Raw genomic sequence first — 11,147 nt, forward strand, 5'->3', positions numbered from 1 at the left:
TTTTTTTTTTTTTTTTTTTTATTTTTATTTTTACTGAAAACAAACAAACAAATAAAAAACAGGATGGAGGACCATTAAAAGATTCTGAGGAGTGTAACAGTGTTAACAACTTTTTCACTCCCATAGTTCTGCAAGTGACAGGGAGGGTTACAGCTCATTGACTCCTGCAGTCAGCAGCTCAGTGGGTGGGAGCGTTACAGCTCTTTGCTTCTGCCATTCAGGGAGTTCTGGGTTCTTGTGCCACAACCAATAATAAGGCACGCAGACTGGAGAGGGTTAAGGCAGAGATTTATTAAGTGACAGAAAAGATGTCAGCAGCAAGAGGGGCCCCAAAAGAGGGTTGCCTGCTGTGGGGCTAGGTTTGGGGTTTTTATGGGCTGAGAATGAGGAGGAGTGGGTTGACTGGTCTATGAGCCGTTTTTGAAAATGCAACACTCAGGAAGAGATAGGATAGTGTAAAGAACCAATTGGAGGCAAAAGTGAAGGCTTGGCCCACAACCAGTTGAGAGCTTTCGTGACATTTCACTTTTTGCAAATGAAGAATTTGTCTGTGGCCAATCACAGAAAGACAGATATATGTAAAACAGACGAAAGGTAAGACATAATCGGGAGGAAGAGTACAAAATGGGACAAAGGCACCAAGGGGAGAGAAATGTGCCCAAAAAAATAGTGAAATTTCTTCATCTGGGCTCACAGAGTGGGTGTTTCCATATAGGGATGTGGGCTTTTTCTTATCTGGGGCCTGCAGCTTGATTTTCAGGCTGTTTTTGGTTTGAAGGAGTTCTATCGAGGACCTGCCCTGCCTGACTCAGTGGTTTCTTTCTTCCTCCTGTCTCATCAGGATCTGGCTTACGTTTTTAAAGAATAATTTTGTCTACTATGTTGAGAATATATACTGCAGTGAAGGTGGAAGCAGGGAGATCAACTAGAATTTTATTGCAATGATCCGGGTGAGAGGAGATGGTACTGTGGAAAAACACATTGGTTGAATGGAATTTCAAGACTGTATTTAAAGAGGAAACTGAAGTCAAATATTATGTTAACCATCTAATAAATGCCAGGATCTTAAATTCAGATATTTGAACCCAAATCTATAACTTTCCAACCATTTAAAAAATATACTGATTACGGGATGTTTTGGAGACATCCAAGAAGAAATGTCTAATAGTGAAATATTTAAGTCTCTAATTCAGGAGACTGGGTAAAAATGGAAACCAAAGAGAACTGGGGCTAGAAGAAGTTAGTGAAAAACTATAGGAATAGGAAAAGAAATAGCTGTAGACTAAATTAAAGTGCGAGGAGGGTAGGGGATGAATAGGTGGTCAAAAGAAAGAGGCAAAGAGGTAAGGGTAGGTCAGGCAGGGAGACAGAGGAAACAAGGTCCAGCCACAGATACAGGAGGAGGATGCATGGGGAAAGGAGATTTACTAAAGTTATGTGAAATTCTGATAACTGAAGCACTCATGACAAAGTTCAAGCACAGTGAGTTCAAAAATTTAGAGTAGACACATAGGCTGAGGGAAAGATATCAGTAGAGGAAGAGAGACTAGAGGCCCAAGAAGAAGGTGAAAGTAGAGCTATGTGCCGGAGAAAAACTTGTAGAGGTGGAATAAGAACTGAAACAATAGTAGAAACACTTGCCCTGAGGAAAAAGGATGGAAAAATGAAATAGATCGATTTTTTGCTGGTAGGGAAGAAAGTTAACATAGTCATAGTTGGTTGTGTTTTCTCAAAGAACTGAGAAGCAGGATTAGTTTTAGAAATCTGAAGAAGGTAGTGAGAGGTGAAGCCAGTGGGACTTCCTGGGTCGAGTGAGGACTTGGAGGACTTTTCTATCCTAGAAGAGGATTTTAAATGCACCAATCAGCACTCTGTAGCTAGGACTGTAAAATTGACCAATCAGCACTCTGTAGCTAGCAAGAGAATTGTAAAATGTACCAATCAGCACTCTGTAAAAATGCACCAATCAGTGCTCTGTAGCTAGCAAGAGGACTGTAAAATGCACCAATCAGCACTCTGTAAAATGCACCAATCAGTAGGAACCTAAAAGTAACCACTTAGAGGGAGGATTGAAAAAAGGGTACTCTGATAGAAAAAAACGGAACACGGGAGGGGACAAATAAAGGAACAAAAGCTGGCCGCCCCAGCCAGCAGCGGCAACCCGCTTGGGTCGCTTTCTATGCTGTGGAAGCTTTGTGCTTTCACTCTTAACAATAAACCTTGCTACCGGTCATTCTTTGGGTCCGTGCCATCTTTAAGAGCTGTAACACTCACTGCTAAGGTCTGTGGCTTCATTCTTGAAGTCAACAAGACCACGAACCCACCGGAAGTAACCAACTGTGGACACAGTAGAACAGTAAAGGGTGGTAAAGGTTTAGAATAATTGCTGTAGAGTTAGGAAAGGAATCAACTAAGAATTTGTGAAAGAATAACTTTCTAATAGCAGTGAGGATCCAGCTAAGGTTAACAAGTATACAGTTGACAGTTGGATGTTTTGTTCATTTTACTTTGTCTTAATATCCAAATATTCTCCTATATGGAGGCATAGATATAGAATAATTCTTAGGGAAAATCTCAGAAGAAAATCTCTTGGGAAAATACGCAAACCAACTGTGATGGTTAATACTGTCAACTTGATTGGATTGAAGGATGTGAAGTATTGTTCCTGGGTGTGTCTGTGGGGGTGTTGCCAAAAGAGATTAACATTTGAGTCAGTGAACAGGGAGAGGCAGACCCACCCTCAGTCTAAGTGGGCACAATCTATTCTGCTGCCAGCGTGGCTAGAATAAAAGCAGGCAGAAGAAGATGGAAGGACTACACTGGCTGAATCTTCTGGCCTCCACCTTTCTCCTGTGCTATGTGCTTTCCGCCCTCAAACATCAGACTCCAAGTTCTGCAGTTTTTGAGCTTTTGGACTTACACCAGTTATTTGCCAGGGGCTCTCAGACCTTCAGCCACAGACCAAAGACTACACTATCAGCTTCCCTACTTTTGAGGTTTGGGGACTCAGAATGGCTTCCTGGCTCCTCAGCTTCCAGATGGCCAGATCACAAGGGACTTCACTTTGTGATCATGTAAATTCAATTCTCCTAATAAACTCCCTTTCATATATTCATTTATCCTACTAGTTCTGTCCCTTTAGAGAACCCTGACTAATACACCACCCATTCTCAATACTCATATGTATATAGAGATATACACAAATCCATCATGCTTCAAAAATGACTTTTTTTTTTTTTTTCAGGAGTAAGATAGACTTAATGGGATTTACCTAATGAGCCTATGTTATCAGCTTGCTAAGGCAAGTTTCAACCTTTAAAGACAATTTACATTGTTACCGTTTTGGGGACAGTTTTATATTATACCTCTAGGAAATCACAGTTAAGAATAGCCTGCTATATAACCCACCTATTTATTTTCAATCAGATATTCCTTTTCAAAGTCAGTTTTTAAAAACATTAGACATAGGATTCAAACGAAAAAAAATTTCAGTATTTCAAGATGATTACCTAAACATATATCCACCCTATTGAGTTCCTTGAATCAGAAGCTAAACATGTTGTATATATGTGTGTTTTTCATTTTTCTTATTTAATGCTTCATCCCACACTTCTGAGATAGTCAGACTAATCTTATTTTAAATGTCTTCCTGTTATATGAAACATAGTGTTTTACACTGTCATTAAAACAAGGAGCTTATGAAAATGTGAAGGCGGTTTCACTTACATCCCTAAGGAAGAAGATCAATGCTAGTACCATGTATATCTCTTTATAATAATAGATTCTTGCAATCAAAAGACATGAAAAGATTAGGACAAGCATAGCCTACACAGTTTACTCAGTTTGGATTCACCCTGGCATGAGAAAAGCTTAGTATAATTATCCTTCTATACTTATATAAAAACATCTAATTATGTATTTTAATAGAAATTTATAATAAATATTTTTGAAAGTTGGATATAGTCATAGCTGAAAAAAAGTATATACATGAGTTGTCACAGACTAGCTAATTTATATTTTCTCATTTTAAAATCAAGATGAACTGCTAATTTGGATCTTTTCAGAAAACAGAAATGAAGTCAAATACTAAAACTAACATCAGCAGGGGTCTACTCCACAACTATGTAACCCCCATCTCCTTGAATATTTTACCATGATTAATTTACAAAAATCATATACCATCTTTCCTAAAAGTTCACTTGTTATACTAATGTTGTATATACTAATATTACCTTAATAATTGCCTAATGAATGTATAAAAGGCCACTATAGAAAAACTTTAAGGAAATATAAATGATTCATTCTGGTAGCTAATTACAAATTAAACATAAAGGAGGGATAGTATGCATTAAACAGCAGTATCCCTGGGGACTCAGATAATAAGGCTTAAAAATACTTTCAAAGAATAGGTAAGATAGATACAATCGTCTGAAGAGCTAAGTATTAGGGAAATGCTGTGACTTATGTTTTCAGAGTTTAGTTAACATCAAATACTTATTTATTGTCTCTACATCTCATTGCTAATTTAAACATAGAATGTTTCATGACATAGGATGATTCATACCACAACACTCATAACTGCTAAAAGAGAAATATGGTTGTATTTTCTTTTGTCTCATATAGCAGACAATGAATTCATTACCAGGAGAACAGAATTCTTGTAGAGGCCTACAGAAGATATTACAAATGCAGCTTCAAATTTTGATAAAGTTCATGTAATGTAACAAGAACAACGTTAGTTATCAAATATCAAGTACCTTAATCCCTTTCCTTTACATTCACCTGCCTCAGAAAAATGTACAGATGTAGATAAAGCATAAATTGTTCAGAATTCCATTTAAATTGTTTTTCATAATACGGTTAGAGGTCTTCTTTCTAAATACTTTCTTCTACTGTCATTTTACCAATTCAACATACACTTTTAACTCTCATTATTATTCTATTCACTTTCCCTAAATATAACACACACATATATATATATAATTTTTTTTTGAGATGGAGTCTCACTCTGTTGTCCAGACTGGAGGGCAGTGGCACCATCTCGGCTCACTACAAGCTCTGCCTCCCGGGTTCACGCCACTCTCCTGCCTCAGCCTCCTGAGTAGCTGGGACTACAGGTGCACGTCACCATGCCTAGCTAATTTTTATATTTTTAGTAGAAACTGGGTTTCACCATGTTAGTCAGGATGGTCTCCATCTCCTGACCTCGTGATCCACCCACCTCGGCCTCCCAAAGTGCTGGGGCTACAGGCGTGAGCCACTGCACTTGGCCAACATTTCTATATCTTGACTGTTATAATCCTTTGTTTGGGATGCCCTTTCCTATCTAACACATTTCTAATCAATCATTCACTAAAGTCTAATGGTATTTTAGATCCTTTAATAAAAACTTTCTGGCCGGGTGTGGTGGCTCATGCCTGTAATCCCAGCACTTTGGGAGGCCAAGGTGGGCAGATCACGAGGTCAGGAGTTTGAGACCATCCTGACCAACATGGTGAAACCCCATCTCTACTAAAAATTCAAAAATTAGCCAGGCATGGTGGTGTGTACCTGTCATCCCAGCTACTCAGGAGGCTGAGGGAGGATGATTGCTTGAACTCGGGAGGCAGAGGTTGCAGTGAGCTGAAGTCATGCCACCGTACTCCAGCCTGGGCAACAGAGTGAGATTCCATCTCAACAACAACAACAAAAAAACAAACTTTCCCAGTGAACACTAGTATTCTGTGTTTTATTTTCAGGATGATAAATAGCTCTTTTTTTTTGGTGACAGTTAATTGCCAAAATAAAATTAAGTTCTCCCATGGTTAAAATGAAATACCTGAATAGTAAGGATTACACTATATAAAATTAAAACAACCATGAAAACTGAAAAGCAAGCTTGAGATTCAGTGTTACCCTCCAGAGTCTCCTAAAGACTGCAGAAAATCAGAGTTTTACAATAGCTGGCGTACAATGGTAAGTTAGCCAAACATGTTATAGTTTTTTGCAAAAGATAATTCCTTTAGGCATAAAACATCTGTAAGTACAAGATAAAATGTACTCACTATCTTAAGTCTATAATTAATAGGAATAGAAAAATATATTTGGATTATGTACATTTTAGGGGCTTGGGGTTGGGGAAGGTAGACCAAAAATGCTTGGACTAGGACAGTTTCATTTTGCAAAGAAAATATTATTTACAAAATGGCTGGCTTATTGAAAAATAAACCCTGTTAGACACTCTAAGATTACCATTTATGGTATCACTCATCTATGATAAACCCATCCTGAAAAATCAGCAGAGCCTTGAATTGGAAGGGCATTGAGGAATGAAAAGTATCTATATTTCAATAGTATAACATGATTTTTAATCAATAATTTTTGTTAGCATGCTGAGAGAGTATTATTAGAACCTTACTCTATAGACATATGTGCACATACACCCACACAATAGGTACACAAGTTTGCATGTTTTAAGATTGATGTACAATGCTAGCTAGAGCTAATTCATCCTTGAAACTAAGATGGATTGAGAGACAAGCCAAATAAGAATACAATTTGAAATTGACTAAAATTGAATAACAGCCCTATGGTAGGCTGAATAATGGCACCCCCAAAAAGATCACATCCTAATTCCTGGAATCTGTGAATATTTTACCTTACATAGTGAAACGGACTTTGCAGATGTGATTAAGTGAAGGATCCTGAGGTGGGGGATAATCCTAGATTATCCTAGTGGGCCCAATATCATCACAAGGGTGCTTGTCAGGGGGAGATCAGAGAGCAGAGCAGTACATGTGCCAGGAAAGAAGAAGCTGTAATGTGAGAAAGGGTCCAAGCATCAAGGAATGTAGTCTAACTCTAAAATCTAGCAAAGACACGGAAAAGGATCATCACCTAGAGCCTCCAAAGGAACTCAGCCCATTGAGCACTCTTCAGGCTTCTGACTGCCATGCTGTAGAAATTTGTATTGCTTTGAGTCCCTCAATTTGTGGTAATTTGTTACAATAGCAAAGAGAGACTAAAACAATTTCCTAGTTTCATGGCACAGCCAAGACATCACAGGTGTAAGCCTGATGTAATGAGTAAGAAACAAGCATGTTGCAAGCTAGTGTAACATTAAAGGCCTTTTTCTCCTTTGTCACTTTTAGTTTCAACATGATCTACTTTTACATAAATTGGCTTTTCTTCTCCTTGATGTCAAATGTCAGTTCTGATACACTGGCACAGGATGAAGGCCAGCAATAATGACTAGAAGCACGTGACTGAATTTTATGAAAAACATTACAAATCATTAATAATTTGTAAGTAGCTGGTATCTGAGAAATGTATGAATTGGGAAGTATATATTTTTGTGTACAAGTGTGTATACATGTTTTATTCTTGGGAGATGGAAAATACAAAACATGATAATGTCCTTCACCAAAAAATTATAATAGTATATTTTTATGCTTTCTATTGGATGCTACCAAATGTGTAATCATTCTATGCCTTATTAAGCACCAAGTGTTTTTGGAGCTGCAGATGGCAATTTGTACTCACAAAAACATCTTATATAAAACCGAGACAAAATTGAAAACTTGAAGAAGTACATTATCCCCAGGAAGAAGCTTCGCTCATTTATCATTTCTATCATAATGAACAAGTGAAAAGTACCTCTGCAAACATTTCAAATCCAATTTGACATTTAATTTTCAGGGAGAATGTAGGGATTTTTTTCCTTAATCATTTAAACACTGGTAGGTTTCTTGTGTTTTTTTTTTTTTCGACAGTGATATAGGAAATTACAAAGCATTCAACATAGACCTATCTGGAACTAACTGCTTCTTCACCAAAAATACCCCCCACACACACAAACACACACACACACACACAGATATAAGAATAAAAACCCTGTCTTTTATTTAGCAAGAGACAAAGGATATATATTCAGTGGAATAAAGCTGACACATTCAACATGGTTGACTGGAGTTTTTATTATCATTGGATTAATGCTTTGCAGTTGTGTGTTCTTTTCTGAAATTTCAGTAGAAATGCTCTATTTCCTTTTAACCTGCCCTTTTTCAAAGGCCCATTCAAATGAATCAGCAAGAGTTATTTCATATACTACCATGTTAAGGAAGAGGAAAATTTTGACATCTCCCTCATAAATGTAAAAGAAAAAGCCTAAATTATTGACACTTCCTTGCAGGCTCTATTTTCTAAATCCTACGTGATCCTTATCCAATCTCCCATGTGGTACCAAAATTCACATTTTTTTTTTTTTTCCTCATCTCTAGACTCAGTGAGATATGAAGCAGATGGTTAGACTTTGGCTTTTTCAGGGATGACGTGAAATCTCCTATCTATTATGCTGTGTTTTAACCGTTAAAGGCCCTTCAAAGACTACATTTTTTATCTTGCTATTATTTTAATCTTAAAATACATTTAAAATCAAAATTCCTTGTTCCCTATTTTAAAAGGTTCTAAACTTACTCATTTATTTAATACTCATTTACTGTGCACCAAAGTAGGCACTAAGAATATAATGATGGAGACAACAGGGGTCTCTCCTCCCACAAGCTGAGGATGGTTTAGTAAAGGGGTGGGTAAAAATAGAAATACTTACAATAATGTGAGGTAAGTGCTAATATAGGTGCATCTGGAGTGCTGCTGGAAGAGCAATGAAAATAGAGCAACACATTCTGTGGACAGAGCTGCAGTTAGGAGTTCAGATAAGGAGAAGATGTACAGAGTGTATTGTTAATTGCCTACCCAGCAGCAGTTTTTGCCATTTTGAAAAATACCACTTTTCACTATGGAAATAGGGAAGAATGTATGCCTGCTTTCCCCATCTCTCTTCTAGCTAGTGCATGGGCATGTGGCCAGTGTTGATGAATGACAACTAAGATAAAGAGTTATCTAGGATTCTCCTGGCAAAAGGTTTCCTTTCAAATGAAAAGAGAAGAAAAGAAAAGAAAAAAAAGAAAAGAAAACAAGAGAAAAGAGAAAAGAAAGAAAAGAAAAGCTTGCAAAGAGAAGCTCTCTTGCATTGCTCTAGATTGTGAGCGCTTCAGGTCTGGGGTAGCTGTAGCCATCTTAGGAGCATGATGCTAAGCGAGAACATGAAGGCCAGCACAGTGAGGATGAGGTAGAAAGTGCTCAACAACTGGGTCTTGGGTAATAGTAGTGATATCACTATTGCTTAGTCACTGTGTGTTGGGTGATTATACTAACAATCAGAAGTAAATGATACAGTCATCAGAGAAGCATCCCTGAAAAGGTCTTTCTTTAACATTTTAATAAAAGAATACCAGATCGTCAAGCTGACTAGGTAGAGGATAGCATACCGAACAAAAGGGAGATCACAAAGGGAAACATGGAATGTTAAGGGAATATTAAATAATAGTTCATATCATACTGTTTAGTCTGAACCAAGATTTTGCTGTTGTTATTGTTTTGAGACAGAGTCTCATTCTAGCCTAGGCTGAAGTGTGGTGGCAAGATCATAGTTCACTGCAGCCTTGATCTCCAGGCTCAAGCAATCCTTCTGTGTCAGCCTCTGGAGTAGCTAAGACTACAGGTGTCCACCACCACGCCAGGATATTTATTTATTTATTTTTTAAGTAGAGATGGGATCTCTCTGTGTTACCCAGGTTGGTCTCAAACTCCCGAGCTCAAGTGATCTGCTTTGCCCTGGCCTTCCAAAATGCTTTGATTACAGGTGTAAGCCACTGAGCATGGCCTGGGCGAAATTTAAATTTAAACTTAAACTAAGTTTAATTAGAAATTAGTTTAGAAATTCGGTTAAATGCTCACTTTGTTTTGCTTGAATATAGGCAATATCTTAATATCCTTTTGTAGCCATTCAGTTTGGCTTTTACTTTTCATTAAGTTGGTAGATTTTGAAAATAACTTTTGTGGGAGATAAATAACAGCTATTGAATGTTCATTTTGTGCCACATGCTAAATTAAACAAGTTGTGTATTTTATTTAATGCTTATAAAAATGCATTACTTGTATCTAACAAGTCAGATAAAACTGTTTAGAGAGTTGAACGATTTTTTTCAATGCCACTCAGCTAGCAGGATCAGGAGATAAATACACATCTGACAAAATGCCTGTTCTTATAACCCTTCATGGAATTTTTCTCAAGCTGGGTTTTACTGGCATTTTGAGTACAACAGTTTTATATTGGGAATGTATTTAGTACAACTCACTGCTAGGTATTACATGGAAGCGGTGCCTTCAGTGATTGTAACAGCCACGAAGGTCTCCACACATACATGTGCCTGCACTACAGATGCTGTACTAAAGACACCTGTTCAGAAACCATATAAGCATTGTTAACACTTAGCCTGCATAAAGCTATTCATATGTGGCACAAACCTTATATTTTCCAAACAGGCCTTAATGTTTTCTACTTTTCAAATCTTTCCCACCTGCTTATTGATACTTAAAAATCCATGTATGTGAGTTTCAGCTCTACAAAGGTGATATGGTTCGACTCTGTGTCCCCACCCTAATCTTATCTCAAATTGGAATCCCCACGTGTTGAGGGAGGGACCTGCTGGGAGATGGTTGTATCATGGGAATGGTTTCTCTCTTGCTATTCTCTAGATGGTGAGGGAGTTCTCACAAGATCTGATGTTTTTTTAAAGCAGTAGTTTACCCCGTGCTGCTTCGCCCGTCACCTTGTGAAGAAGGTGCTTTCTTTCCCCTTTGCCTTTCACCATGATTTTAAGTTTCCTGAGGCTGTCCAATGCATGAGGAACTGTGAGTCAATGAAAGCTCTTTTGTTTATAAATTACCCAGACTCAGGGAGTTCTTTGTAGCAGTGTGAAAATGGACTAATATAAAAGGTAACAACTATGTCTGAAAAAAGTAAACCTTTTTCTATTATTCATTTACAGCTTTCTGAATAACAGGTAAAAGAAAGGGATTTATGGAGATGGAGGCAATCATGAAGGTATAGCACAGATAAAAGACTGAATAGTAAAACAAAGGAGTCTGGAGTACCAGAGGCCCACTCTTTATGATTTTGTCAAGAATCTCCTTTCCTAATATTCTCCAGAATCAAAGCCATGGAGTAAATGAACTTCATCTCCTTTTATTTCAACTGCATCATCAAATAAATCTCTAAAATGGATGAAAGTCCTCTACAAAATAAAAAGATAGTGAGACAGTGA

Source organism: Rhinopithecus bieti, unplaced genomic scaffold, assembly GCF_001698545.2.
Source record: "Rhinopithecus bieti isolate Rb0 unplaced genomic scaffold, ASM169854v2 scaffold_17743, whole genome shotgun sequence".
Taxonomy (NCBI): domain Eukaryota; kingdom Metazoa; phylum Chordata; class Mammalia; order Primates; family Cercopithecidae; genus Rhinopithecus; species Rhinopithecus bieti.